Source organism: Ananas comosus, linkage group 7, assembly GCF_001540865.1.
Source record: "Ananas comosus cultivar F153 linkage group 7, ASM154086v1, whole genome shotgun sequence".
Taxonomy (NCBI): Eukaryota; Viridiplantae; Streptophyta; class Magnoliopsida; order Poales; family Bromeliaceae; genus Ananas; species Ananas comosus.
Window position 1 is genome coordinate 10,291,489 of NC_033627.1, and position 7,924 is coordinate 10,299,412.

A 7,924-nucleotide genomic window follows, 5' to 3' on the forward strand; every position below is an offset into this window, starting at 1 on the left:
TATGCCTAAATAGACCTAGTGGGTAAGTCGGCGAGGTCGGTGGCCGAACCCACTGAAAACTTCGTTGTAGTTCTCACACCACTAACCCTACAAATCCGAGTGTGAGCAGGGCGGCGGAGGATCGAGGCAAGGGTCTTGCGCCATAGATAGTGGCCACCGGAGTATTTGCATTATAGTTGTTCCTTTTTGTTTGTTCATGTATCAACTTTTATTTTGTTGATCAAGAAATGTAAAAGTTGTAAATAATCATATATTTTGAGTTGGATGATTATAATGTAAAAAAATTATGGATGAAAGGAAAATGAATGTAACAGTTTTAGTTTACTTGTATTTGGTTAATGTAAGGACTGAGATTTTTTATAGTGCAACTGAACTCTCTGTTGATGTAAGGACCGAGATTTTGGCAGTATAGCTAAACTCTCAGTTGATGATGTTTTTGTGTGTAATTTAATTATAAAAGCACTCATCAAGTTTCAGGAGAAAACGAGTTAAAACGGAGATTCTACGCGATTTCCAAGTTTCACTTAAAGTGAATAGTAACTCGGTTTTCCGGAAAAGTCAAGGTGGGAACTTGGCTTCTAGCGTGTATCGGACTCCGTTCATAGCAATCCAATAGCTCGTTTCGAATGATTCAGCTATTCTGGGACTATTGGCGCTGACGGATTTTGAGTTTGACCAACGGATTTCGAGAAAATCTGAAAATAAGTGTTTTATATGTATTTGTGCGTAGTTCTTCTGTTGGAGAGATGGATCGAATTTTGTCGTGAATCCGCGATGGATCGAGGCGAAACAAATGATAGCTTTGTTGTCTTCGTCGTGCTAATCGCACTAGTGTGATCCGTTCGCAAATCTGACGGACGGATCTGCGGAGATTGCGCGTTGATCGAGGAGAGGTAGGTGATGGCAAAACGGTATTTTCGCAAAAGTTGCGATATTTTATGTATCGTTTCGCGTGAAACCGGGCGTGAAGGTGTGTTCGCGCGTTTTACACGCGCTGAGAAGGACTCAGTATAAAATACTGAGGTTTGGGGGGCTAACTCGCAAAGTTGCACCTTGATATATATATATATATATGTATTCTAGGGTTTTCTACCTTGGAACCCTAACCCTAGCTCAAGCTAACCCCCAGCCACCTTCATCCCTCTTCCCTGCCCTAACCGCACACCCCTGGCCGCCGCCGACTGAGCCCCGGCAAGCCTCCCCGCCGACCGCCGTCACCTCCGCGCGTCGCTGCTGACGCTGCTGCACCCTGCGCCCGGCTTGGCCTAGGACAGGCCAAGCTGACTGTGCGGCCTTCCCCTCGCGCCGCCGTCGCTCGGGGCCGCACCCGANCGCCGCTGCCGCTACTGCACCCTGCAGCTAGCTAGGCCGAGCCCAGGCTGAGGCAAGCATGCGGCTTCTCCCCCGCCCTAACGCTACCTGAGACCACTGCGGCCACCTTCCTGGGAGCCTAGGCAACCATCCTGGCCGGTTGCCGCCGCCCCGAGCCGTCCCGAGCGTCACCGCCGCGCTGCAGCCGCCTGGCGGGTTCCTTGGGCAAGCTCGGTCCGAGCCGAGCTCGCGACTCCTTCCCTACGTCGCCGCTGCTCGGGGCCGCACCTGAGGCACCCCTCCGGCCTCCTGAAACCCGCCGCCGCCGTCCCGGAGCTTCCCGGCCGCCGTCGTGGCCGCCACTGCTGTGGAACCCGAGCTTTAGCTTGTGCGGGCTAGGGCATCACCGCCCATTTCTTCGGCTGCTTCTCGCCGGCTTCTCTCGTGAGCAGCAGCCTTCCCCCACCTACCGCACCCTCCTGCCACCGGCGCTCCCACCACCGAGTCGCCGCCGGCCGGATCCTAGCTACTCTACTCCGGTAAGCTTAGTTAAGAGCTTTTCTTGAGTAGTTTACTGTTCCGGGCAATCCGATGCTCTCCGATCCTTGCGGAAGGGAGCATGGTGATCATGACTCTTTTCTGATAATCGTACTCACCTTAGTTTCTGTCGGGGAGACTCCTTTCCGCTGTTTCGGCGGTGTCGCTCCGTTAGAGCCTTTTTGGCTGCTGTTTCAGGATTATGCGCATTTTTATGGCGATTCAAGGCTGTTCCGATGCCTCTGGAGGTGAGCACGGTGATCGTGGATCAGTGCTGATCACAGTGCTCGCCTTATTTTGGATCAGCGGATGTCGTATCGTTCTGTTTGGTGCGTTTTTCCCCGACTGTGCGCTGTTCACAGAATTTTCGGGTTGCTCCCGCACTTCCCACAGTGAGCTGTTGCACTCCAGACCATGAGCACGGCCTCCGGCACGTCGAGACTTGTTAGTACGTGTCTCGGCGGAACTTAGAAGTCCTCGGTTTGTGAGAACGAGCCATAGAAGTTGCCCGATTTACATAAAATGATGGATTTTATGTAAACATAGGGACTTTTATGCATTTGTACACCTTGTGGCTACTGTGGGCAGTGCGTTGGTGTGTGTGGTGACCTTCGGACTGATTGTCCATGATCTAATAGCTTTTGCGAAAATCGAAAAGTCGATTCCGGCGCGTTTTTCGGCGAAATTCGCCGAAAGAACGCGGTTTCGGTTCTGATTTCTTCCGACGTGGTTTGGTTATCCTGTAAATTATCACTGAGCCTTGTTGGCTGGTCACCATCATCATTTTGAAGGTTCGGTGATGATGGGTGAGCGACGGTGGGTTCCGGTGTCGAAATAGACACTTTCGGGAACCCAGATTCGTACAATTATCCGGCAATAATTGTGTAGTGGTGTTATCTTGTGTTTGTTGCCAAAACATCCAAATCGGAGTGTTTTGGGGCAGCAGGTGACTCGTGACACGAGTCGGTGAGTTTCGGGATACTTAGTGGGTCCCGACGGCGTCCCGGTGTGGTTTTTGGGACTTTCGGTGAGTTCCGGTGATCGGTTTTGGGAAACCGATTACGGGGATCTTGTGTGGGGGGTTTGTGAGTCTCGTGCTTTGGGTTAGTGGTTTGGATACTGACCTGGTGGATCTTCTTAGGTCCGGTAGACTCTGTGCGTACCCAGTGTTCCGACGCGACAGTGACAGGTAGGTGCTTCGAGCTGGTAGTCGGTGAGAGCGTTTCACCTCCTTCTGTTTTTCTATTCCAGCATTATAGTCTCTACATGTCGTTGTTTGTTTATCGTTCGGTTATCCTATCTCGTTGATTGCATTTGGATAGTTGTGGATAGACATGTAGAGCAGGCTGCATTCGTATTTCAGTATCTCTGTGGACCTTGGGTCCAGGTAACACATTGACTCTCTTGTCATGTGTTTTGATCTGGTTGATCGTGGCTCGGCGTTGTACGCCCTTGTATCTATCGTGGTTCGACGTTGTACGCCCTTGTTTCTGGCTTCGGCTTAGGCATCGACTTTAGCCAGTTTTTGTTTGAGCATACCAGTATGACTTAGTCACAGCACTTGAGGGTATTTATGACACCGGATCGGTTTGGCCACCGATCGGAGGTGTACTTATCCGGATGGGTCGTCCTGTGGGGCGGATGGATCAGGTTGGTGCAGATAGTGACAGGCAGCGCTTGAGGTCTGCGGACCAATATAGCAGGCACAGATTGGGTACAGTTACAGGTTTATTACATTGAGGCATACTTGCATTGTTTCTATACAGTAGCAGTTTTAGTTCTTGCTTCTTATATACCTGTTATAGCTACTGTAGTTTCCTTTTCGCATCACAGTATATATATATATATCTTGTTTATCTATCTCCTTTGGTTTTCGGTGATTACGGCTTGCCTTCGTGGCTCTGTCGTACCCACTGGGAAACCATGGTTGCGGTTTCTCACCCCCCATTCCCCCAGGTATTTCAGGAAAGGAGTTGGCTTTTGGGCACGACGAGAGGACGATCTAGCTAGCTTGCCGTAGCGACCGTCACTCGGGTTACTTTTATTTCCGCATTTAGTAGTTTATTAATAAATGGTTCAGTTAGATAATCTCTATGATTGTTTGCCTGTTCGTGGATTGGTTTTGTGGATATTTTCGTTATTCATGCATGTGAACGGATAATTGTGGATCTGTGGTTTTTGGTTCTTGCATTTATGGATTTACGCATCGTAGTTTTCTACCCCTCGAGGTAGCTGGTTTTTAAAATAGAGTTCCCGCGTGGGAAACAATTTTAAAAAGATTTTCGAATGGTTTTCATGGATGATTGAATTAGAGTTTAAAAACAAAGCTTCCGGGTGGGGAGCACTTTTAAATAGGATGATTATTGTACTGTGCATTGCATCATCCAGCGCCTAAGGAGTGTTTAGAGGGATACATCATCTCTAAGGATCGTTAGCTGTATGAAAATGCATATCATGAAATAGTTGTTTGTTTGTAATTGTAGATTGTAGTTGAGATTCTGATGTAACTATTGGTACGCCGTGCAAATACAAGGAGACTCTGTCTGAGCGGACAGATGAACTTTGTATTTGTGGCGGGTCTGTACGTCACGTGGGCCAGGTTGAAAAAAAAATTAAAAAAGGCACGTTTTCCACAACTCTGATTTCAAAATGGTAATAGTTCTAAAAAGGCTTTTAAAATCGGCCCCGGGGAGTGACAGTTGACGATGTTTTTATGTGTAATTTAATTACATAAGTACTTGTCAAGTTTCAAGAGAAAACGAGTTAGAATGGAGAAGTTACGCGATTATTAGTTTTCACTTAAAGTGAATACTAACTCCGATTTTTCGGAGAGGCCACGGAGTAGAGTTGGGTTTCGGTGCGTATCAGACTCTGTTCATAGCGATCCAATAGCTCGTTTCGACCGGTTCAACTATTCTGGAACCAATGGCACTGACGGATTTCAGATCTGATGCATGGTTTTCGAGAAAAAGAGGTTTCATGGGATTATATATATGGTATATATATGTGTTATATGGTGGAATGAAGAGAGGATGAGTTTTGTCACAAATCGGCGACCAAATAAAATGAAACAAAATTGTAGATGTGATGCTGCAGTCGTGCTGAACGCGCTGGTGTGATCCGATCGAAAATTCGACTGACGGATCCTCGGGAAACGTGAGAAGTTCATCGAGGGGTCTAAGGTGACAAATCGGAATTTTCACAAATGTCCCTATATTTTATGTACCAAATCGCGCGAAATCGGACGTGGAGGTGCGGGCACGCGATTTACTCGCACTGTAAAGGGCTCGGTTGCAAATTTTCAGTTTCGGAGGACTTTAGTGCAAAGTGGCCATTTATATATATTGAACATCTAGGGTTTCAGCCATGGAAACCCTAGACCTAGCCAACCCTACCTCCTCAGCTAACCCTAGCCGACACCACAGCACCTCTACCCATGTCGTGCTAGCGCCCCGGCCGCCGGCGAGCATTCCCGGCCGCCGGAAAACCATCCATCGGCCTTCCCTCAGCTCTTTCTCTCCACCTAGCCTCTATCATATCTCTCCAAGATCAATCCTGAGTGAACTTCACCCTCGAGCGCCCTCTCCTGGCCGTAGCCCAGCCTCCGGCGACTCCCCTCGTCGCCGCCGTCATCGCCTAAGCCCCTTATGGCCGAGCTGAGTCAACTAAGGCCGAGCCCAACTGAGCTAGAAATCGGTGTGCTGCCGCCGCCCCAATCGGCAGCATGGCTTCCCCCTGATCTTCGACGACCCCCGCGCGCCGTCGCCGTAGCCTCAATTGGCCGCCGTCGCTGCCCTGGCCGTTCACGGCCACCCTTTGTCAGGCCAGACCGAGAATGGGTGGGCTCGAGGCCTGCGCGTCGCCGCCACTCCAGGTTGGTCGCGCCGCCCTCCTAGGACTCCGGCGATCCCCTCACCGTTGTCGCCGTCGTCCCTGTAGCCACCGGCCGCCGTTCCAACTCCCTGCGGCCACCCAGAGGTTGGGCTGGCCGAGCCGAGGTCAACTGGGCCTCCGAGCGCCGCCGCTGCCTTAAGCCGGCCTCGCCGCCTTCCTCGGCCTCCGGTGACCCACCGCTGCCACCCTGGAGCTTCCCTAATCGCCGCCGTGGCCGCCGCTGCCTTGGAAGCTCGACTCGAGCCCATGCGCGCTCGAGATGTTCCAGCGCCACCACCGCCGCCCTCCGCCGTCAGATGGTGTGAGCGTCGGCCTCTCCTGGTCGGCCGCGGCCGGTTGCTGCCGGCGCCCCGCCGCCGGAGCCCCCCCTTCTGGCTAGACTTTGAGCCGAGCTCCCCTACCACGTGGCGGCTAGGGCATCATGGCCCGTCGCCTCCGCCGCCTCCCATTGCCGGCCGACACGCGCCCCAGCCTTCCTCCGTCGTCAGCAACCTCCCCCTGCCGGCGCGCCCGCCGTCCGGCAGCCGTCGGCCAACCTTGCTCCACCAAGCTCCGGTAAGCTTAGTTTGAGGTTTCCTGTGCACTGTTTGAGTTTTCGATCACTTTTTCGGTGATTCTAGGGCACCCCGATGACCGTGGAAGTGAGCACGATCATCGTTACTTCATGCTGAACAACGTGCTCATCTCCGCTGAGGTCAACGGTGCCCTGATTTGTGTGTTAGAAGCGTTTTATGTACTATGCGCGCAGTCCGCTGAAGTTCGTGTCGCTCCCGCGCTCGCCACAGTGGCCGGCCATGCTCCGAAGTGTGAGCACGGCCTCCGGCATGTCGAGACCTATCAGCGAGTGTCTCGACTCGACTCGAATGTCCTCGGTTTGCGCTATCGGACCGTAAAGTCCCGTAAATAACATGAAATAATGTAATTTTACGTATTATAGGGGACTTTTGTGCAATTATACACTTCATGGCTGCTGTAGGTAGTGTGTAAGGACAGCGGGTGACCTCTGGACTAGTTGTCCAAGGCCCCAGGTTTTTTGAAAATCAAATGTTGATTTCCGGCACGTTTTTCGGCAAAATCCGCTGACGGAACGCGGGTTCAGTTCGGAATTAATCCGACGGTGCTTCGTGATGGATCGTTTAGTCGCTGAGCCTTGTTGGCTGGTCACTCGCGTCATTTTGAGGGTTCGAAAATGACGGGTGAGCCACGGTGGGTTCCGATGTCGAAATTGACACTTCCGAGAACCCGGATCCGAACAATTATCCGGCGATAGTTGTTTGGTTATGTATCCTTGTGTTTGCTGCCAAATCCCATGATTAATGGTGTTTAGTGGCAGCGGGTGACTGGTAGCATGAGTCGGTGCGTTCCGGGACAGTTCGTGGGTCCCGACAGAGTCCCGGTGCGATTTTTGTGACATCCGGCGAGTTACGGTAATCGATTTTAGGAAACCGATCTTCGTGGGATTGTTTGTGGGGTTATGGATTCAGTGGTTATTAGTTGTGGGTTAGACACTAACCCGGTGGACCTTTCTTAGGTCCGGGTGACTTTCTTCCGCAGTCAGGAGACAGATGCGACATTCGTACAGGTGGATACTTCGATCCGAAGTCCGTACAGTGGTGCACGCTCGGTGATATCCTCTTGCCTTTGTTCTTCTGCTGTTATTATTGCATATATATATTGAGCCTTGCATCGATATTGTTTCCATTTTACTCTACTCAGATATTTTCGTACTTAGTATCATGTGTAGGAGTAGAGTAGTTTATCTATATATGATACCTGTGACCTGGTTGGTCAGTTTTCGTACTTCGTACCAGTGACCTGGTGTCACGCCCGGGTACCAGCGGAAGCATATCCGGCACGTGCACAGACCCGCCATACACCTGCAGTATATAAGGCGTCTACAAGTAACAAGTCGATAGGAAGTAAAACAAAGAAAGTCCTATCCTGATATCAGAGCAATGTACAGGTCGATATATATCAACAAAAGAACAAAAAGTGTACAAACCCAAAATCTCGACAGAAGAGAAGTGTCACAACTGTAGTTCACGGTCCAAGTGGTACATATACATCACGAGTATACAAAAATAGGATAGATACAATGGTGGTTTCTCTATACAAAGGGACATCACCCTCGGCCGTAGTCCGAGTAGCAAGGTGATCGACTAGCACGCTCCTAGTAGTCCCT